The sequence below is a fragment of the Rhagoletis zephyria genome, unplaced genomic scaffold (assembly GCF_001687245.7).
Source record: "Rhagoletis zephyria isolate East Lansing unplaced genomic scaffold, Rhagoletis_zephyria_1.1 Rzeph_scaffold_00128, whole genome shotgun sequence".
In the NCBI taxonomy this organism is placed as follows: domain Eukaryota; kingdom Metazoa; phylum Arthropoda; class Insecta; order Diptera; family Tephritidae; genus Rhagoletis; species Rhagoletis zephyria.
In genome coordinates, this window is record NW_016157212.1 from 416,661 (window position 1) to 441,258 (window position 24,598).

The following is a 24,598-nucleotide window of genomic DNA, read 5'->3' on the forward strand; positions in this document are numbered from 1 at the left end:
GTTTGTTTGTTTGAAGAAGAAGGAATAAAATTATATAATTTTGAACTAGTTTATTTCCGGAAAACGTTTTTCTTAAGTACAAAAAACACTATATTGGACCGACCTCCATATCTTAAAAATTTTAGGGCATTTACTCACTCAGCTTAGGTTAAATTAAAAATTTTTCTTTTTAACAGGTCATTCGTTTATTTCCAAGTTCCGTTGTGATGACTAAAAATGCCAAAAAAAAAAAACTTTCTCGAATTCGCCGGTGTTTTTTTGACGTCCAAAATACATTAAAAAGTTGTGCAATCCCTATTACAAAGGCTTTTTCTATAATTGTACGCTCCGCCTAGAAAAATAACTTTATATTTTCTTTTAAACTACATTATTTCCGGAAAGTCCCAAATTGAAATCATACAGGCTGCGTTTCTTTATACATTCCGGATAATCCAATTTCACAGCCGGAATAAACAGAATGCGTTTGAAATATACGTTAACATATAATCAGGAACGTTCTAAAGAATGAGTAAACAAAAAAGTTTATTCCAAGCGTTCAGAATGAATAAAGAAATGCACCCACAATGTTGCACACAGAATGGTGATAGCTCTGCGGTGAACTGATCAGATTAACGGGCGGGATGGGCGCGAGACCTTTAAAATACTCGTTACTCATTCGATGACCCCAGATGTATAGTGAGACTCCTAAGAAATACAAAATCTACCTCAACCTTTCCCTTGCTATTTTTAAATCATTCGGGTCATCTTGCAAGCTCACGAATGTGCGGTTATTTGCACATTTGCTTCCTGAATGGGTTTTACAGAAATCGACTATAGCCACTATAGTGTAAGTAGTTTCTGTCCTTTTTCAACTTAAGTGTTCCTTATATTTAAATCGTCGATTGTACCTTCAGATCTGGTAAAAATATGATGGAATTTAGAAAAAGCTGCAATTAACTTCAGGGTCGACTTTATTTTACGGACCTTGGATTTTAACTACCAAGCCTATTTTAGACTAACTCTTCCTTATTTAAACATCTAATAGACCAGTTTTTGGTAAATACGAAAATGTACCTACGATCGACGAATAATTCTACTGTTCCTAAAAGTAAGGTTGACAAAAATTAATTAATCAAGGCGATAAAAGGAAATTTCACAGATATAGACAGATACCATAATTTGTGAATGATTACACCGGCACACAAATAATAAAGTGGTGTGTGGTTTTAACCAGACCTACCTATCAACATGAACTTTCACCTACTGCGTCCAAATCTGAGGTCTGTTTGGCTCGTATACGCTCCAAATTTCGAGTAAATCTAATTATTAAGTATGAAAGAAGGGTCTGTCTACTCTCGAGGTGTGCCAGAAGTGCAAATTCGTAAAGCAGGTAATTGGTACCAAACTGTTGTAGCTCCAAATAAAATGTAAGAGATTAGAAATGGATAGTAGTAGGGTGTTCCAGGTTACCAATAGAATTTACTTCCGTTAACCTCCGTTCAGTTTTGACTAAGACAAAGAAGGAATGTCGGACCAACTTCAAAGTACAGGAGCGAGCTTTTACTCTGTGTGTGTCCACAGCAGTCATGTTCAAAACATACTCCGCAAAAACGCCTTTTTAAAGCATTCTATTCAAGTAAAAGCTATCTATGCTCGTACTGAATGCAAATCATATCGAAAGAAAGTTTCAAAAAACTTCTCCAACGGGATATATTTTGCCCGTGACTAAAGTATGTATGTAGATGCTTTAAGAACGGAGGGGTTGGGTATATGTAAATCAGTGACGATCACCAGTGACGATCTTTTACCAAAAAACAATCTATAGAAAACTTTAAAAATCATCTGATGCAGAACATAAGTATTTTGCCGCTATTGAGGTATACGCCACGGGATCATAACGATTTAAGAGAAGAAAGTTTACAAAAATGGGTTTAAAAGCTGTAGTTGTTTTTTTTTTTTATAAAAGCCTTTTTTACCTGTGTGTAATCAAATCTTACAATCAATTTTTTACGAACTTCCCGATGTGCTAGAGGCTTGAAAATTTAAGCTTAGCTCAGAACCAGATGACAATTCAGTGTGAATGATGAATTAATCCGCTGGGTGGCGCGGGTGTCGAGATATTTGAAAACCCCTTATCTATGGACCGATATGGTTCATATTTGGAATGTGTACTACCTATATAGAAAGGAATAACTCCACACAAAAAAATTATCCGATAGGTAGCGCAGGAGTCAAGATATTTGGAAACCCCGTATTTATGGCCCAATTTGTTTTAAATTTAGAACATATGTATATTACTTAAGTAGAAAGAAATAACTCCACAAAAAATTTAGCCGTTAGGTGGTGCGAGGTCGATTTTTTTATTACCCACTAATAAAAGCTTGTGTAAAAAAAAATGTTTTTTTATTACTTGTTTACATTTTTATTTAGCTTTCGATATTCTGTTAAGTTTCGTACATTTCGAAGCAATGAGGACTACGCTATAATCCATGTTTTCTTTTAGCTTTTAGTACAAAAATTGTCATCTTGACCAATGTCATCTTGTGTAAGTAAAGCACAAAATTAGCTCCTCCAATGACGCCTTACGAACCACTTCTCTACATTTTACGTACATATGTATGTAGCTTACTTGGTAATGCGGCTCAGAAGCATGCCTGGTACCAAATATAAATACATACATTCTAAACTCCTACTTCCACCCCTTTGTTATTATTACGTGCTCCTATTTCCTACGGGGTCTTTCTAACAAAACTGAGTGCTAATGTCCATTCAGCTGTTAAATGAAATAATCTTCCTGCTTGGGAAAAAGTCTGAAGCAATGTCTGGTTTATATGTTTACCTAAGTCTTTAGTTATGCTAAAATAGTTACCGTAAGCACATACTAAGCATAGTGAGTACGTATGTATGTATTAACAGAAATTTGTAGATAGATTTGCATGAATTTAGATATTTTTATTTTTTTTTTTTTAACATGTGCAACTAAATTTTTATATTTTACGGATCATTGATTTATGCTGCCTGGAAATTATTATTTATCTTGAAGAAACTTGATCTGAAGGTCATAAAAATGTTGTGTCTCTCTGTTATTTTTATTGCTTATATATCGTATTATCACTAGTTCACTGTTCTGCTTTGACCCAGAACTAAATATATACTACTGTGTATTATGTTTTTCAACTATTTTTTTTTAAGTTTTACCAAAGCAACGTTGCAACCTACCAATGACACACAGAAATGGCTAGAGTCGGAATTTAAAAAATCAGCTTCCTATTACTAATTCAATTCAACTATGCATTTTGGAAAAGTGAATATTGTTTTTTTTTTTGTAACTGAAAAATTTGACATAAATCCTTGACAATTTTTATACATGAAACAAATGTTTTCATAATTTTCAAATCGACATGAATTTTTTTACCATTAAAAATTGGGTAAGAATTTAAACTAGAAATGAATTTTTACGTTTTGTTAACTGCACATACATCTTTTGGTCAATGAAAACGGGACATATTTATGTAATTTTTTTTGTGATTTAAAAAATGTTTGTATGTATATAAATATTTGGTTATGTGAAAACTGGGCATACATTTTTTGGTCATTAAAAATTTGAACAATTTTGTGGTCATTAAAAATTGGGCATACATTTTTAGTAATTTAAAAACTAGATACAAATTTCACCTTTTTTGAAAAATAAATATACATTTTTGGCTTTAATTTTTTAGTAATTCAGAACTGCAAATAAATTTTTACTTTTCAAAATTTTGTATACATTTTTTAGTAATTTTAAAAATGTATATAGATAAATTTTAATTACCTAAAAATTGGACAAAAATTTGTTGCCCATTAAAAAAATAGACAAAAAATGTTTGGTAGTTAAAAAATTTTACAAAAAGTCTTTATAATTGTTATACTTGCCACAAATGTTTTCATAATTTAAAAAGTGGACATATATTTTTTGGGCCACTAAACAAATTTTTAAATTTTTGAAATCTGGACATCCATTTTTCGGTCATTAAAAGACTGGACATAGACATGTTATTTGTTTGTATTTTTTGTCCATTAAAAAGTAGGAAACATTTTTTGTCATTAAAAATTTATAAACCGGATTAAAATGTTTGCTTTTTTGAAAAATTAAAATACATTTTTGGCATTAATTTTCTTTTTAATTTAAAACTGGAAATACAGTTTTACTTTTCAAAATTTGGCAGACATTTTTCGGCCACTAAAAAACTGGGCATACATATATTTTTGATTATTTAAAAATTGGACATTAATTTTTGATGCGTACACGTTAATTAAAAAACTGGGAATTTTTTGGCTTTTAAAAACAACACAAAAATTTTTAATAATTAGAAATCTGGATATACGTATGTACATTTTTTTTGTGATAATTAAAACTTTTACTGAGCACAAATTTTTCCGTAATTTAAAAATTGGATACACATTTTTGATCATTAAAAAGCTAAAGATAAGTAACGACAACCTAATCTGAGCTACAAAAACACATGTATGTATGTACTACTGGCATACTTTTTTCTAGCCATTAACGGATAAAGTCCGAAAATCCCGCAAAGCGTCGGAAATTATATCGAAGTTTCAAAAATCGTATGCAATACATTTTCAGGCGTTGATATTTTCGTTGTAAGCTTTTAAGGGAGCCCCCTAAATGAGGAAATATTGCACGTACAATTTTCTCAAGTAGTTTCTTGTATGTTAAATATTAACATTTCACACAAGTGTTTCAAAAAAATTTCAATTAAATTAAAATTTTTAATTGTCATAGAACACAATAGTGCACGAGCTTCTTACATCATAACTAGTTGTGCACATACAAACGTGCGTACAAATATTTGTAGGCGTACATACATAGATAAATACATTATATGTACGAACAATTGTCTGCACCACTTTAAAAATACTAAATATATGGCATACCAATTACCATGTCTTTCCTCACTGCTAATCTATCAGCAATTTCGGCCTCTTATATTGCGCTATATACGGTTTCATTACTAGTTTCTTGTAAACACTTTTCATTACAGTTGTTGTTGTTCTATTTTCGAAAAAGGCATGTGCGCTCTTTAACGAGCTGATAAAATTTACAGTACACATAGTATATTAATGTATGTATGTACATACGAAAGTAATAGACCACAATAAGCAGACTGTAGTATGTATACATTACCAGTAATCATTACGGTGGCAACAACCACAATAGCAGCCACAACAAAAAACACAGTCAAACAATATTGACGACGTTAAAGCCATAAAAAAGTGTAAACTAGCAAGCAGGCTATTTAAAACTGTTTAATTTTCAATTAAATGGTGACAAAACAAACAAATACAATTGGTAGGAAAATAAGTGAAAAAAATGGTTGGGTATTTATTTATTTTTCAATTATGAAGCGTAAAGTGTTTATCTGAAGAAAAAAAGTTGTACAAATGTCAAATGAATAGAGAGCGCAGCATAAACCCTCGGCATGAAGAAAATGTAACTGACTTTGAAATGTAGAAATGTATGTACATATTTATTAGAGCTCCTCTTAATCAACTATTCATTGAGTCGACTATTCTGTTAATCGATAAGCACAAGTTGTTTCAAAAAATAGTCGAAGTTTCCTTTAGACTTTTTTTAACTAAGCGCCCACAAACAACTGGATAGTCGACTACTTGTTTATTTTCGATTTTTTGACTAGTTGCTTAATTTCTGTAAACAGGGGCTTTTTATAACTTTTTAATACTTGTGCTTATTGACCATAATTTTATTGTGTAGAATTCTCACTACTCGAACAATTTCGGTAAGTCGATTTTCAGACTACTCGGCGGTGAGAGGTTATTCGAAATTAAACGGTTAGTCGAATTTGAGCGGTTAATCGAATAATTGATATTAGACTATCAACCGATCAAAAAGTTGTTAGTGAACGGCCTTTCAATTAATCGCTTCCAATGAAGTTGGGGGCAGCCAACTGTTGATTCAACTAATCGCCTCCAAAATTACCTAGAAAATCGCCCCATGTGAACACCGTTTTAGTCGACATTTTGATTAAGCGAATCGTCGATTTCTAACAAGAACGCTAGTATTTAAGTTTGTATGTAATGGAAGATTTTAATACATAGTAGCAAACGGATTAGAAAAACCTTGAAATCGCGTACGAGTACGAATGCGAAGTTGAACATGAAATAAGCGATATTGCAAATGGTATAAGGCAACATTGATATACTAATATTGAAAGCTGTAAATTACATATGAACAAAATTATCGATACATAAATATTTCCATATATTTGCATATGTACATATTATCGATTATAAATTGTCCGAAATAAATCGATAAACGTATCGAAGATTTTTCATTAGCGCTAGCGCCCATATCGATTATTAACATCGATAATTTTTTCATCTGCCATATCGGCAAATACATGTGCATATATCGATAATTATATCGACTATAAAATGTCCAAATATATCGACAAAGCATCGATAAAAATATCAGTAGCACAATCGTTAAATATATCGATAAAAATTCTGATGCATAAATCGATAGTGATACCAAATAAATGTAACGTTAAATAGATAGATAAAAATGGCAACCTGTTTCACATCAAAGTCTTGATAAATTAAGGAAACTCATGTATTTTTTTTATTCTATAAAATAAAAACTGCCAATATTGGTGGTTTTTAGATTTTAAAATAAAAGTTGTGCACAGTAAAAAAAAAAACTGATACCATTTTTTCAAAACCATCAACAGAATCCTTCCTCACTGTAGAATAATTCAAGGTCTGGTCGCCTGGAGGAGGAATGATTCGAGTTGTGGATAAAAGACCTATACCCGTATAGGAAAATCTCCAAATTTTTTACATTGGCATGTAAAAATTTATTTTTTATGAAATTTTTGGCCTGAATGTTTTTAAAATACCTGGCAGAAAGGGTTTAATTGCATATCGCAGCGAAATATGTAGTTTGGGTACGTATAGTAAAATTTCACGAGAAATAATTTCGTAAAACATTTTAACCGTTAATCGAGGACTATTTAGTGAACATCCACCAAAGCTTAGATTATATACTAAAGATTTCAATGCTTAATTCTGAGATCGATTCTACTGTTCAACGTTTGCACGTATCATTAATTCGTCTGTGCATTTTTGTAAGACCAAGTTATCACGAGGCATGAAATTGACCAGCAAATTTTTGCAATTTAATGCTACATTTTTTTATGAAATTTACGATACGGACATTTTGAATGCTCAACTTTGGCAATCAAGTTTTTTTCTTTTTATCCCCAGTGTATATTCGCTATTATACCGGAGTTCCACATGGCGTTGAATGACAAACATTTTAATGGCAATGTTGGGCATTAAAAATAAATTTCTGATTTCTTTAATAAAAAATAGTAATTAAATTGTTTCCACAAATATGTTTTAAATAGCACTAATGCGGAATTTCCTGTAGGCATGGAAACGATAGGTAGATATTAAAAAAAATTTCTATCATTGAACAAATGGCATGTGGAAGCAGACGTATTGGTTTTTATTTTTAAGGTTTGTTAATTAAAACTTTTTGTCATTTAATGAAATGCCCAGTGTAAATACCGCATTAGAAAAAACTGCATATTTCATTCTCTTCAGACTTGATGACCTCTTCATTTTGAGTACAATTTCGCTATAAATTGGGACTTACATAAATATCTTGTCATATCAATGCTTAGCGGAAATTCGGCATTTTTGTTGTTTAAAATATATTTGTGAGAACAAATGTAATGAAAATTTTTTTAAGAAATCAAAATAATATTTCTAATGTGCACCATTGCTATTAAAATGTTTGTCATTCAAAGCTTAGTGGAAATTCGGCATTAGAAAAAAATATATATTTTATTTAATTTTTCCCCAGACTTATTTACCTCCTCTTTTTGGTTAAACTATCCTATGAATAGGAACTAAAACTTAATTCGAAACGGTCGGAAAAAAAGTCTCGCAAAAATTTTGCCAACAAAACTTTTTAAATGTAAGTCATCTTGAAAGCAAAAGTTTTCTTTTATTACGCTTTTTAATTGCACAGTTATTCAACCACTAATTACAACATTACTAATGGGCGACTAAACTTTGAATGCTTGTCAAAGGCAAAATTCGGACTTAAATGAAGAAAAGTTACTGAATTCGCAAAAAGTGTAAACACAGATGTTTACTAATTACAATTTCCTGGTTTCTTTTCAGCAAACCAAATTGAATTAACAAGCGCCAGCAGCCGAACTTAACGGTCAATGGTTTTTGTAGGCTTTTAAAAAATATATATAAAGGCTTGTTTGTGTGGACGTTAACGCCGCAAATGGCTAATAAAAATCTATTAGTTTAGGACGTATCACCTAGTCTTTCCAAATTAGCCGCAAAAAGAAGTTAATGAATGAGCTAATTATGGATATGCTTTGAAAAGTATGTACGTATATATAACTGACTAGAATTTAAAATTGCTTAATTAGCACACAAGGCGAAAGTAGTTCACATTTCTCATTTTTGACTTTGCATAAATGAAACTTGTGTTTTTTCCATCTTCCTCTTGACTTAAATGCTAATTTATGATTTACTAAATTTGTAGATATTTAAATTTGGCTTTATTATATGTATATGTATGTAAGTAGTTCCTTAATTTTTTTTTTTTTCAAATTTTCATCTGCAAATAGCAACAGCATCAGCGCTGATCTCATTTTTTTCCACACATAAAACTGAATATTTATTTTATGCAAAATACACACAGCCCACATGCACGCGCACACAAACTTATAAACAAACACATGACTTTCGCAGCAGCGCTCCATACAATCACCTTTCTTGTACAAATTTATCCAGCAAATGCGTCAGAAAACAGAGCATCTTTTCAGTATCTTATCAAGTAAATAGCGCTGGTTATTTAACTAGCCAATTTGTATGTATGCAAGTAATTAGCGAATCACATGAAAGAGCTTTTTCTGTTTCATTTAGTATTAATATTTAAATTTTTTTTTGCTAGTTGTCTGCTATTTACGCTTCTTATCTTTCCATATTGTTTTTTTATTATTATATTTTTGTTTTGGTTTTTTTTTTCTTCCATCTTACCGGTAAAAATTATTAACCACCCACTGCACTCCGTTTGCCAATTGTATAATCGCTTATCACCAGATCAATTATACAAATTAAATGATAACACCGTTAAGCGCGTTAAACATTAGTTGATTTTTTTTTCTGTTTTTGTTTTACTTCAAATGACTCGCGTCACGCACCGGCTGGTGTTTGAAATCTTCCAACAACTTCTGTATATTATCGCTTATTTACCATACAACGTCGCGAACACCTTCGTTGTCGCAATGCAACTGAAGCAACTCAAACCAAGCCAGCCAACACCAGCATGCAATGGATCGTTGCGAGTGGCTTTTGAGAGTTGATGGTGAGCGCCAAAGTTGGGGCTGGTCGTAAACAGAGCGAACAATATACAGCTGTTATACTAGATACCTATGAATAGCAGTTCGTGAGGAAGCACCGCTTAGCAGTTGGGCGGCAATATTTTCGAACTTAGCGTAGCAAATGCGACAATTTTTAGCAGATCCTCTATGTTGAAAGTAATATTTTTTTCATAGCTTTTAACTCCTTCCTGTTCAATTCAGGTTGTCAAACTTCACTTTCGACTGACCTTTTCCCTAACTCTCGGTACCTAGAGGGCCGCCTCACTCTGCCACATATTGTGTTCTACTCTTTATTGAAAACAGTGTGACCTTTCCACTTTCACTTTAATCTATGCCATTGTCTAGTAGTTAAGGGTCCCCTCATTCGATACTGTTTTGAACCAAAAAAAATATAAAAATGTGGTTTTCAAGCGCCTGTGGCTCCTGGTGGTTCTCCTTTATTATCCTCCTCTTCAGGCTTCCGTAGAGCTATATTGGAACCACATTGATACCCCATAGCCTAAGTTTTATAGTTACGCTGCGATCGAACACAACGCGAGTCTTGTGGGATTGTTATAGGGAACTGAAGAGGGAAGTGGGATGTATTTGCCGCAATAAGAAGAGAGAGGCTGAAGCGCGAAGAGCTTCAAATGCTGACCGACAGGAAAAACGCCCGAAAATTTTACCAGAGAGTTAGGCGACTTACGGAAGGTTCCAAGACCGGGGCGAACTCCTGTCAGAACAACAATTGCGACCCAGTGACCGATGTCTATAACGTACCTAATTTACGGAAGGAACACTTTTCCACCCTACTGAATGGTAGCAGAACTGAAAGCTGTGGAGAAGACGGTCCCGAGAACCCATCCGAGATGACGGAGTCGATGTTTCACCGCCTGACTATGACGAGGTACGAATAGCAATAGCGCGCTTGAAAAACAACAAAGCTGCTGGAGCTGACAGCCTGTCAGCCGAGCTATTCAGGTATGGCCGCGTGGAGTTGATAAAGTGAATGCATCAACTCGTAATCAGAATATGATCAGATGAACACATGGCCGATGGCTGGAATTTAAGTGTGCTTTGCCCAATCCACAATAAAGGCGACCCCGCCATACCGCGGAATCAGCCTTCTAAGCATAGGTTACAAGCCCTTATTGAGTGTATTGTGTGAAAGACTGAAGCTCACCGTCAAAGAACTGATTGAACCTTATGAGTGTGGCTTTAGACTTGGCAAATCCACCATAGACTAGGTATTCACAATTTGCGTGAAAAGGATCAACAGCACTAAAAAGAGTTGCCTATACGCTGCAATGTCGGAATTTGGCATCCTCGCGAAACTTATACGACTTGTGGGAAATGACATTACGCAATACAACGATCTTCGTTAGAATTGGGAAAGACCTCTCCAGCCATTTGCCATCAGACAGGGTTTCAGATAGGGCGTCTCCCCTTCGTGTGATTTCTTTAATCTGATGCTTATAAGCTGCAGAACTGTACCGCTCAGGAACAATTTACTACAAGAGGGTGCAGTTGCAGTCGTATGCCAATGATATCTGCATCATCGGTAACAAAAACCGCGAGGTCTGTTTTGCCTTTTCCAAGTTGCCAAGCAGCTAAGGCGAATGGGTAAACGAGGACAAGACGAAGTATCTCCTGTCGTCATTGTCCTGTGTATCATTGTTGACAGTTATAATTTCGAGAAAGTATAGAATTTCGTTTACTTGTGTACCAGCATTAACACCGATAGTAATGTCAGCATGGAAATCCAACACAGAATAACTCTTTCCAACAAGTCCTACGTTGGACTGAGTAGGCAATTCAGGAGTAAAGGACTCTCTCGACGTACGAAAATCACACTCTACAAGTCATTATTCCCGTGCTGGTATATGGCGCAGAAGCATTTACAATGACAACCTCCAAAGTTGTTCATTAAAGTATCACTAAAACCCTATTTACCACATAAGTTAGTCCGATTCTGGAATACGGTTCGGTGGTTTGTTATCCAAGGTATCAAATTTACTCAAACAAGATAGTAACAATTCAAAGACAATTCCTACTTTTTGCTTTAAGAAATTTCCGATGGGATTCTCAATCTAATCTTCCATCTTATACGAGTTGTTTAAAACTTATTAACCTTCTACTCTTGTCAGTCCAGGGGAAATGGTTGGTACAATTTGTATGGCCAAATTACTGATATACTCAATTTCAACTCCGCTACTTCTGGCTGAAGTAAGCCTTAGTGTTCCATCTCGTGTATAAAGACCGATACATGGGCCACTCTAATTCCAGCACTATTGATACATCAGATTCGATAAATTCGCTTTCAATCACCGTCCACCGCATATACCGCTTGATCTCTGGCGGTACCAGATGAAGTTCGAACCTTAGGTAAATTTATAGGAGTCACCATATATGTAGTACTTCGGTCTTAATAGCTTAATAAATGAAAACAATAACTGTTCCAAAATTATCTTATCTCCATCCACGATTAATTTCCTTTTAGACTACTTCAAACATTTTTGGTCGCTATCAAAAAGGTTGCCGGCTGCGTACCTACGAATTTGATACCATCTAAAGAAGTCAACGCTTATTCTAATAACTAAAGCTACATCTTGGCTTGGGCTTTCTAACTAATCGGGGAATGACTGCGTTCTCTGTATACTATATTTTTTGGTAAGAATGGTTTGGGTAACCGTAACTGACCTTCCGAGAAACTTATAGGCTAGGCAGGATACTCTCATAATGGTCTCAATGGGCATCCAGAGGTTGTAAAACCCCTGGAATACCTGCTGCCGACTCTGGGGCTCCACACATTAGCTCAGCAGAATTTGGGCCTAAAGCAGGTCGGGAGTAGTTGAAATATCCCTCTGGCCGTGGGTGTACCGGCAGCTTTCGACGGAGCTTCTTAGTGTCAACATTGATAGCTGTTTTATTCGACTATTGGGAGAGATTGCATGAGGCATTTTCAGCTTATTTTTCCTCGATGGAGGATTGACGAAAATTTGTTTGTACTGTCTTCTACAGTCTCCCCATTTATGATCGTCTGATACTAAGGTTGTCATTAAGAAAAACTCAATCATCTCGCCTCTTTCAACACCCTTTATTACATACATACGAATGCATGCAAGTTCATCACTCTTATTATTGTTTTTGTTATTGCACTGTTTGGCGCTTTAACAGCAACAATTTTTCTAGGTTTTTCTCTTCTAGCTCTCCATTGACTGTCATTCCATAAACATAACGACATATATACGACAAGACATAGTAGAGCTTCATCTCCATGCTTTACTACCCTGTAGGGAAAACACGAACTAGTGAACCAAATTTCTAGTTCCGTACTAGTTCTTTTTCGCCAAAAACGAACCAGTCCGATAGTAACTAGTTCCGCATCAGGCCAAAAGCAGTGAAATGTGGTACTTTCACTAAACTATTTTATTTCAAATTTTAAACGCAGGGAAGGTAATAATTATGAGTAAAATAATTTAAATCAGCATTTAATCATTATTTTATGAATTATTATTGATTTTTATTTTTTCGCTCAAACGGAAATAATTATTATTTGATTTTTATTTTTGGGATTACAAATAATGATTATTTTATGATTATCATTAATTTTGAGTTTTTTTTCCACTTAAAAATAATGATAATTTATAAAATTGAAAAGGCCATACAGACGCAACCTACTGAAATTTTTACCTGAAAAGTTTGGGTCTTATTCCTCTTATAAGGGTGCGGCTACCTCTCAAAAGGATACGTCGGTAATCACACTGGTATAGTTTTTGAGTTGCTTAATAATCATTATACATAGTGATTCCATAAACAAAGGCCAAGATCCTGAAGGACAATTGAGAGAGGCAATGCAGTTGCAGAAAAAGAGGCATTTAAGGAAAAAGTGTCAAAATAATTATCACTTTCTCACTAAATTTATTTAAAAGTGCAAGCCACCAGAGATACCTTTTTATGCAATCCAGCACAGCTACCTTAATACAATAAAGTTTAGGTACAACGAATTTTTTACAATACGGGCAAATATTCTAGTTTTCGGTAATTTTTTATAAAAATATGGTCAATTCTACAACAATATCCCCAAAAATCAGAGTTCCAAACCTTGTGCAAAATTTAAGAAAATTCTGCAAAATTTCATTAAAATAATTCAGTTTCTATTTACGCTCTCTAGAAAAAGTTTTTTAGCCCATTCAATTTTAGTATAATGAAGTGCAAGTGTGAGGAAGCTGGACTTACCAAACAACAAAAAAAAAATTGATAACTATCAATGGTAAGTCCTAGCTACCTCAAACTAGCACTTTGTTATACTTAAATTGAATGGGCTAATAACTGAGTACTTAACTTGTTTCTAAATAGTGTAAATTGCAATACTTGTATGGAAATTTGCAGTTTTCTTAAATTTTGCATAAGGTTTGGAACTCTAATTTTTGGGGTTTTTGGTGTAGAATTAACCATATTTTTATAAAAAATTAGGGAAAAAGAAAATATTTAAAAAATAGTTGCCGGTATTGTAAAAACTTCACTGTACCTAAACTTTATTGACTGACTGTATATCTTTTTTAAGTTAAGTACGACAAAAACTTTCGAAGTACTTCATATACATATTAGCTTAAAAAGAACTGAATTTACTTAAAAATCAATATGCTTAAATTTAGACAAGTAAGACAAAGTGAACTAATATTTTTACTTTTAAGCAGAACGCACTTTTGTTTTTTTACTTACTACTTAAGTTTAATGCTACTACTACTACTAATGTGGTTTATAAATTTTTAATAAATGCGTTTAAACATTTGTGATTGTATTGTCCTTCCTTCAACCGATCGTATTTAATATAGAAGGGAGATGTTTCTACAAGCCTGATTAGAAATGTAGATCTAAGTTGGGATCTAGGTTGGGAACTACATTTAAAAACTGGATGCAGATCGAACTAGATCTCATCTGTCGAATTAGGAACTGGTTTGGAACTAAAGAAAAGGGGATGTAGAACGAACTAGATCTTATCTGTCGAATTTAGAACTGGTTCGGAACTAGAGCCAAAGGGATGCAACGGGGAACAATTGACACTTCCTAGGACATCGCAATGTTAAATTCGACAGTCGCTAGCATGCAAAAGAGAATTAACGCATACTAGTCATGGTTCCAAACGCACTAGAACCGAACCAGTTCCGCACTAGTTCGTTTCCCTACAGGGTATGAACTACATAGTAGTAGAACGGTACGATTCAACACGAAAGCTGTGCAAGCATTGTGCATTCTTCTTGCCTTATCAGCAATTCTCATGCAATTTTTCTATTCTAGCGCAATTCTTCTGAGTAGAATTATGTAATTTCTTGCGTAATTACCTATCTATGCATTTATATATGTGGAAAGTGACGCGTGAGATAGCTCATTGTCAGTTTGCTGGCTGCAATTTGTTAGATTTTCTCGGAAATTCTGGCGAGGAATGTCAAAATTGTTGTAGGTCTAGAGTGTGGAAATGCAAGAAAGTTCTGAACTAAGTGCATTTATATGTACATATCGAGCCCTAACCGCCAAAATAACGTAAGCGACATTTTTTTCAAAATTTTCTTTTTGATGCAGAAATGCATCTAGATGCTCTAGGAATATTTCTGCATCAAAAAGAAAATTTTGTAAAAAATGTCCCTTACGTTATTTTGGCGGTTAGGGCTCGATATGTATGTACTTTTATGTATCACAGAGTACTCTCAGTAATTAAAATTAATTCAAGATACCCAGAACGCAACCATAGGTTAGGGTTACGTTCAGTCCCAAAGCAGGAAAAAGCTCTCACGTTTCTCCGAGAGACTTCAGACCAGTCAGTCGCCATTCTTTCTTATTAAAAACTTTTGATAGACTTATTGACCTGCATATAAGAATGAGAATTCCTCGAGAGCGATTGAGCCTCTCTCAGCATGTCTACCTTAAGGGTAGATCCGTGGAATCTGCCTTGGACACAATTTTCAAAGTCATAGAAGAGTCTCTTAAGAACAAATATCTTGCAGCTGGTGCCCTCCTTGATAGCGAGGGGTCCTTCAATTATGTAATAGCTGGCGCGATAGTCAGATCCCTGACTAAGCTTGGATTTGAATACTACTTAGTTAGACTCAACTCTCGCATGCTGCACGATAGAACTGTCACAGCGGAATGAGGCAATGCCTCTGACCAGAGAAAAGTGAGCAGAAGCTTACGCTGAAACTAAAAAACGACTTCCTGGAGGAGTAGAGAGGATGCCAGGTTATTGCCGACGCGGATGATGTGGCACCCATCGTCAGAGTACTTGTATGCTCTGTATAATGCAAGGGTGCCTAAACTTGGTCACAAATTGGTCTGCGGACTTGCTGTAAAAATACTACTCTTTTTAGGAAGCTAGAGCGTGTGCAAAGGGCGGCCCTCGTTGGAATCAGCGGAGCGCTCCGGACCACTCCTACTCACCTCATGTCGCACCTGTCGAAAGAATGGTCTTCCCAGGCCGGCCCCAAAAGGACCCTTCTCCATACACATCCCACCAAGGAACGAATGGGAGAATGGCAGTCTCTGGAGAAGAGGTCCAGTAAACATCTCGCCCAAACCTTCTACATATATGTGTATAAAACAAAAACCTACCACTTAGTCTAACGAAATTTACATCCTATCATACTATTAGTTCACCCTGTATTTAGTAGTGTTTTAGTTACGGTGGCCATATTAATCAGCGGAAAAAAAGCATTTTTTTCAAGTGATTTGGGTGTAAACCCATATCAGAATTTAAATCATATATTTGCCTGCCAGTTATATTATTTAATTATACAAATTTTCTTCTCGAATGGCGCTGTACGGTTATAATTTAAACCGATTCTGAAAAATCCAACCAAATCCTTATCAATGACTTCGCTATCTTTTGCTGCCAAAACGCATGACGCATTAAAAGTTTTTAGGGAAGGAACGTTTGTTTTAGCTCCTACTTCCCCCATACATATCCTCAGTATTAGCAATCATTCGCGATTTATAGCCTGTACAAAGATTAACGGTAACGAACCCTTAAGTGGGATGCGAAAAAACACTGGCAAAGATTTTCATTAGATTTAATAAGGCACATTTTTATTTTTAAAGAACAGTTTAAGAAATAAAGGACAAAGGGCGTCCTTTATTTCGAAAGAACTTATAAAGGACAGGGGGACGGATGGTCACCGTAGTTTTAGTATATGTAACTACATTTACCACTGCTTAGCTAAAATAATTGCACACATGCTACACGTGACATTTATGACATAAACCAAGTGGCACAGCAGAGAACAACAACAACAACAACAACAACAACAACAACGAAAAGTACGCCACGCTGTGTAACATCATTATTTTTATGCAGTGATATAATTTTTACTTTTGCACAAACGCGCATACATACACGCACTCCGTAGTGATACAATCCCAATAGACAACAGACTAGGCTGCTCTACCAGCATCGATGCAAGGCAAAAAGTAAAACGTAGAGTGAGCCGCCCGACCGCAGAAACTCGTCTGAAAATGGAGCAAACAACGGAAGCGTCAACTGTGACGGACAGGCCGACGGTGTAACAAATGCAACGGATGCTATGGAAATGAAGAAAAATATATATAAAAAGCGTCCACGAACCGCTGCAACTTTGCTGACAAGCAGCGTGAAAAAAGAGAAAAAGAAGCGAGTCCCAACCAGTCTGAGTGGCTGGAGAATTATTATGACATGCAACATTTTATATGAGTGTGTAATGCGCTAGAGCAACATATGTACATATTATTTAAGCTCCACTCTTCTCATTTCCAATGATGGTGGCAATTAAGTGCGGGTAATTAGATGGCATATGTTGCATGCAACATTTAATCAGCAGCAATCATCAGTGTTGCTGCACGAGATGCGATGTTGGAGGTGCGCACTTATGCAATTAAGAGAGGAGAGAGATGTGTTGGAGGTGCTTATATGTACATATATATGTATGTATGTATGTATATATTTTTCTTTTGGAATGCAGTGTTTAAAGTTCTTATGAAATCTCAGCTCAATAAAAAAAATCTGAGATTCCTAAGAATGGCTTCTACTTGGGGCTTGCGAACTTCATATTTGCCAGTAATGACATATTGTCCGACGACAATGGGGTCTCTATTATTGGAACGATCCAGCTTAATTTTTGTCCAAGGACTATAACTTCAGCCGTATTTCTTAAACGTTTTTTCGGAATATTTTTTTTTTTTGGCATATGGCCATTTCAATGAAAATGTCAATCACGACTGAAAACCTTTTCAAATGTGGCTATTGCGTTTGTCAAGTACATATAGTCATATATATATATATATATATAAAAACCGATTTGCGGTTTCTACAGGGTGCCCAAAAAAAATGTTGCTTGGAACAAATTTAAATTGTTTTTATGTTACGGTCTAATATACTTACGGTGAGCATTCGTACTAGTGGCGGCAAATTATCGATAGTGGAGACCATCGATAGTTGATGATAGCTTTTTTGGGTCACTATCGATTGTGCCGATAGTCATTTGTTTGTGTGGATGATTTTTTTTTTTTTTTTTTAATTTGAATTCAGCAAAAAGTCATGTAAAAATTATGTTTGAAGGTAATATGAATACATTTATTTAAATAATAAATAGCAGGTTTCAAGTTGCTGGAGAATCTTATTGATTTTTGACAATTTTTTTGCTAACAGTGTCACGCATTTTCTTCCATATAAAAACGAATTTCTTTGTATAGAAGAAAATGCGTGACACCGTTTATTGTACTAAAACTTAAAAGACTATCAAATTGTATACCAAAAATTTTTCTCAAAATTCTGATTCCAAAGCTTGTAGTTTTGGTGAAACTGTGAGGAATTTTATTAATTGTTGCTCAAAGTTTGAAATTGGGATTTTTATAATAAATTAATAAGCTTTAAAGAAAAACAGAAAAAAATGTCGCGACACTACAAAACGTGCATTTATTTACTTAAATTCTTGTTTATTTAGTTTTCTGTAAAAGTTATTACATATAATAAAACACATGCAATATAAACATATTTATAACAAACACGTTACCTTTTACATTGTGAGTTAGATATTTGTCCATATTTTGTTACACTATCCGCACGAGTATTATAAAAAATTTCACACAAACGTGTTTCAACATACATAGATATGGAAATTCCTCGATAGTATCGAACTTCAAATATGGGCGATAGTGGTCGCCATCGATAGTTGCCATAGTGATGACCCATCGATAGTTTGCCACCACTAATTCGTCGATTTTGGTGGGACAGTAGCGATTTTGAGAAAATTTTCCCGCTGAATATTTTTTAAAAGTCGGAACGTAGATGTGTCCCGATTTTTCATATTTGTACCGATTAAATACCGATTTTCAGTGTTTTCTATATAAATTTGATAGAAGTCTTCCTATACTTAGGCCCGAAAACCATTTTTCGGACAAACGTGGCAGCACTTTCGTTATCCCAAAGAACATAGAATGTATGTAGAATATTTCTCTTTGTTTGGTTTTAAATAAAACTGTATTAAAAACAAAAATAAGTGCGCCTGGGCTACACTGGAGAAGTGAAACTTACGTTACATATGTATGTATCTATTTTGTCTCATAACCAATATACATACATACCAGGCAACAGCATGAGTTTACTCATTTCCATCTAAATAGTATGAACTCATTGCTGTGAACTGTATAAGGGTAGTGAGAAACACCGAACAGACAGTGAGATTCATAGTTACTTTTGAAATCAATGTTTAGCTGCAGTGTACTCATTTGATTTCAAATATGGCATTGATTTACTCTTTCCAAATCAAGTCAAGCGAGTGAAAAACGCTGTTATAAAAAGCAAGCCGAGCAATCGAATGACACTCATTGACTTCAATCAATTAGTAGAGAATACGACAATTTTGAAAGAAAAAAATTTATATTGATGAAGTATTTTTTTAAATATATTACTTTTACTAAATTATTTAATTATCCACCTGACGTACATTTATAGTATAACTAGTCTACAAAAGAAATTCTCAGAAGACATCGGCTTTATAAGAGACTTTGAAAAATAAGTCGCTTTATTATTTAAAAACAGTTGCTATTGAAAACTTAACAGATTTGCACAAAATTGCGCTGTTTTATACCCGCCAGCAAAACAGCTCAAGAACTTTACCGAATCTGAGCAAAGGTACAAAAAAGAGAAATGTTTACAAATTATGAGAACGTTAACTGAGAATTCTGACAGTACAACGGAACCACAAATTGCGGACACACCTTTGTTACCTTCAGACAACTTCGAGCTGTTTTCAGGTCTTCTTAAACAACCCACCTTTGTGAGCAGAACTGATAAAGCTACTGCAGAGCTGCGGCGATATGAAAATATTGAGGTATATTTTCATACGGACTTCGATATAATTAATTGGTGGGAGGTACACAAATGCGAAATGTCGCTGCTGCATAAACTCAGCCGTAGAGTATTAGCCACTCCTTCAACTAGCGCATCGTCAGAAAGAGTTTTTTTCTTCTGCCGGAAATGTTATTTCTGACAAAAGATGCCACCTTTTGTCAAATGCTGATGCCCTTAATCAGTGGATATTTTTGCATTATAATATGCAGTTAGAAAACCAATAAAATTAACCAAAATTGTTTTTACAAATTGTTTTTCATTGATACTTTCTTTACAGCAGTTATGGCATACACTTGTTTTTCCAATCAAGCACTTGAAAGTGTGAATTACTCACTCAATTGACAATGTTTCTTCAATGCTATCGCACGTTATGTTTGGAAATAAATGAGTGCGAGTGTGTGCAGATGTGAAAAGAAAGCGAGTAGCTTAAAATGTAATTTGAGTGTATCCATGCAGCTCTCTGATACATATGTACATATGTACATACATACATCTGCTTTTGCTAAAGGTTATATTTTTTGCCTTTTTTCTATCTATGTATATCCCTACCTCTACCCCTGTTCCTTCTATGTTATTCTGTTTTCCTTTATCTTCATTTTTATCTTTATACTCTATCGATAACAAAATCGATAGTAACATCCAACAAAATATCGATAACAAAAGCAATAAAAATATCGATAGCAAAATCGATGACAAATTAGATACAAATTTCGATAACAAAATAGATAATGGTATTGGTAGCAACATCGATTAGGAAGTCGATAAAAATATCGATAATAAATTCGATGAAAATATCGATAGCAAAAATCGTTTAGAAAATCGACCAAAATATCGATAACAAAATCGATAAAAATATCGATAACAAAATCGATAAATAATCAATAACAGTATCGATAACAAAACCCGTAAAAATATCGATATCACATTCGACAAAAATATCGATAATAAAATCGATAAAGATATCAATTATTATATCGATAGGTTCCGAAGATATCGATAGCAAAATCGATAACAATATCGATATAAAGAATCATTAACAAAATCGTTAAAAATAACGATAACAAAATCCTTAAAAATATTGATAACAAAATCGATAAAAATATTGATGACAAAATCGATATAAATATCGATAGCAAAATCAATCAAAATATCGATTATTATATTGACAGGTTCCGAAGATATCGATAACAATATCGATAAAAAGAATCATTAACGAAATCGTTAAAAATATCGATTACAAAATCGATAACAAAATCGATAAAAATATTGATAACAAAATCGATAACAGAATCGATAAAAATTTCGATAACCAAAGCGATAAAAATGTCGGTTATTATATCGATAAGTCCCGAAAATCTCGAAAATCCCTAAAATCCCAAAATAGTTCACAGATTGAGCTCTGTGTATCCATCTATATCCTTTTCTCTATAATTACCTTTATTTTAATTTTTCTTCCTCTATCTTCATCTTTCCTCTTATCGGTATCCTCATCCTTACCCTTTTCTTTATATTTATCTTTGTTTTTACTTTTGTGTTTATACTTTTCTTCATCTATATATTCCCCTTCACTTAAGTAAACTGTTTAAATTTACCTTGGTCTTCATTTTCGCCTTTATCTTTACACATCTTTATTTTTGTTTTTATTTTTTCCTTTGCCTTTATCCTTTTCTTTATCTATGTACGTACTCCCCTTTACTTTCATTCTTGTATTGGCCTTTTCTAAGTTATATCCTGCTTTGGAACTAAAACGATTTTTTTTGAAGGTCTTTGGAGGACTTGTAATTGACGCGATACATTCCAGTTTGTCGATAAATTTCGATAATTTTGTACATATCGATAATTCAATGAATCTCAAAAACTAACTAAAACTAAAAAACTCGACTGATTTCGATTATTTTGATTAAATTTTGATAACTGTGAATTTCCACGGCTCGATAAATTTCGATAACTTAAAAACAGGGACCGTTAGTATTCTGATATGGGCGCAAATTTGTTTCAAATAAATCAACATGAAGGATTGTTCAGAAATATATGATGTAGTACATATATGAAAATTATCGTCTTTTAGAGATCTATTCATTCGTGCAATAATTAGAATTGACCCGATTAAAATTATTACTGGATAGTGCGTGCGCAAACAGGCCTAATGGAGTAGATCAAATGTTCAAGTTTACGAACGTTCGAGTTATCGCGAGTGCACTGTACTGCAATTTAAAACGCAACCAAAATGTGCTCAACTCATCTAAACGATTTCTAAAAAGTTTGCAGCAACAGAAGTACCCCCTACCTCCGTAACTCTGGGGGTTTAGTCGTTTTTCGCCACGCTCAGCATTTATTGTAGGTATTTAAAGTTCATTGAGTTTGTCGTCAAACGACAGCGACGATACTCTCATCAACAATAAACAAAAAATTTTGCAGTTGAATGACGTTTAGGCACGCTAAAGTGCTGCAAAAACAAATACAATAAAGTACATTAGTGTATGCAACACAATCAAAAGCATTTACAACTTGCCGTTGTTGTCATAATTACAAAAACAAAATGTAGCAACAACAATAAAAAGCAACAGTGCATTTGCTTAAGCGCCACTCACTCGTTTATACAGAACTTACTTTTAGCAAATTCATTCTTTAGTGTAACGAAACAAAAAACCACACCACGCTTGAACGCCCAAAAGTAGGCGAGGCGTGAGTGTGGAAATATATGCAACTACAAAAGTTGCCAGCACGCTGTAGCATGAAGTGCGGAATGGCTGCTGAATGAATGGAAGAATGCAGGCACAGTGTTGCCGCGCCGTCCCAAGAAAATGTATCACCGACCAAGCCAAAAATGTATCCAAATGTATCCAATTTTCTTTTTTTACGTATCCATCTCATAATTTGTAAGAAAACCAAACATTTTGAAGAAAAAGACATAATTTAACCCATCCTAAGGACTTGGAATACGTGTATATATATTTTTATATTTTATAAGATCAAACATTTGTAATTTCAGTTTATAAATTACATCTTTTATACATAAGTATTTTGCAAAGTATAAAAAATAGTAATTAATATGTTACATTTGTACCTGTACACTATGAAGTGTGTGCAAAACTACTACTGAAAAATATCTATTCTTCAAACAGGAATCTGTATAAATATACATACGTATAAGATGGTCAGAATTCGATTTTGAACTTGAGATCTTTAAAATATATACATAAAGTTGTAAAAATTTTGAAACTAAAAGTACATTTTCTACAAATAATAAACATTAGGGGCTTACATTTACTCTATTTTAAACATTTTATGTATTATTTTGCGCTCTGCGACAAATTTGGTATGTTAAAGTAAACAGGCAGTGTTTAATTTTATTACACGGTGTGCAAATTTGCACACATTAAAAGAGGAAAATGGTTACCTTTCTTAATATGCGCAAATAAACAAAAAAAAAATAGAGTGTATTTAAAGTATTTTCAGTCAAATTCATAAAAATTTCCTTAAATAAATCAAATTTACAGTGTATTTTAAACTACATTGAGATCTTCTTTCTTTTTATATTAGCAAATAAAGATATGTGATATGAAAGAGATATATTTAATTTATATATATATATTAAGATCTTTGTGTGACAACATCAAGGCGCACGCCACAAATCGGAGGAGAAGCTCGGCCAAACACTATCGTATGTGTAAGCGCCAATCCATTATTATTATTATTATTATATTAAGATCTTGCTTAAAGCATTTTTTTTAGCTAACTAAACAATTGCGCCTAAAAGCTTAAACAGACGGCAGCGTTGATCGGGATTAACTGGGACTTAATCCGGATTAACTGCAGTTAATTCCCGAGTTGATCCGGATCAACGCTGCCGTCTGTTAAAGCTCTTATTACACTGCTTTGGTGAGATCTCTTCATATGTTCATTGCTTCATTCACAAAAAATAAAACGCTCTAATTTCACGCTTAAGTAGCGATTTTTATAACATTTAGAAAACGTCATTAATGAAAATCTATTTTTGAACGAAAAAAACTTTATAGAAAATATAAAATTTTGGCCGATTTAAAAAAGTATCCAGATTTATACTGATAGGAAAAAATAAGTATCCCGCAAAAATTCGTCTAATAATGTATCCAATTGGATCTATTTAGATCCAAACGGCATCCCTGTGCAGGCATCAGACAGCAGTGTTGCCAAGTTTTGAGTTTGAAATAGCACTAAAACCCAAGAAAATCACGTTTTTTCTCGAAAAAAGCACCAAATTTTTTATTGGAGGATTTAATGGACTTTGTATGCATATAAAATTTTATGCCGATTCAAATTAATAAAAATTTATGTTTCTTGCTCGGCGGTCGAATTTATTCTGTTTTCTATAAATTCAAATATATTCGTCCAAACGACGCGACGTAATCATTTTTGTTCTTACATATTTTGCAATTTGCAGCTGTGCCCCGCGTTGCCGTTCCGCTTAGATTTGCGCTGTTTAAATATTAATTTTTCTTCTTTTTGCTTAATTTTTTATACAATTCCTATCAAACGAAAGTAACAACAAAAAATGAAGTTTAAGGATATATGTGGAAGTGTGGAAGTTTCCCCTTTTTAAAGTGAAGCGCATAGTGGAAAAAATCGTTTTGTGTAAAAAAAGCTGCCTACTCGATTATTCATTTTACTGTGAGGAGATGCTATTGCTTTGTTTAATATTCGTAAAAAATATAACAAATACAGCACAAACTTAAGGTCTAAAAATCGATTCCTGGTCCCAGAAACATGGACGTTTTTGCAGGCAATGGCAAATTACCGTATGTAATTCTGGTACGATTGAACGTGCTGCCACATATTTTTTTTTTTTTTTTTT

General features: G+C 33.9%; 1 protein-coding gene across 6 annotated transcripts in view; it reads right to left on the reverse strand.

The window, feature by feature from the left end:
- The window catches only part of LOC108380752 (ankyrin repeat domain-containing protein 29), a 69,299-nt gene that overhangs the window by 43,276 nt on the left and 1,425 nt on the right, over positions 1–24,598 (reverse strand). The window contains exon 1 of one of the 6 annotated variants that reach the window (XM_017637149.1): positions 9,064–9,317. The exons of 3 other annotated variants lie outside the window; for them this stretch is intronic. The gene's annotated coding sequence lies outside the window, so the exon portion shown is untranslated. Of the gene's footprint in view, positions 1–4,310; positions 4,323–8,794; positions 8,849–9,063; positions 9,318–24,598 lie in introns of those variants that run through there. 2 more of the 6 variants (XM_017637199.1, XM_017637164.1) reach the window with 2 other exon arrangements.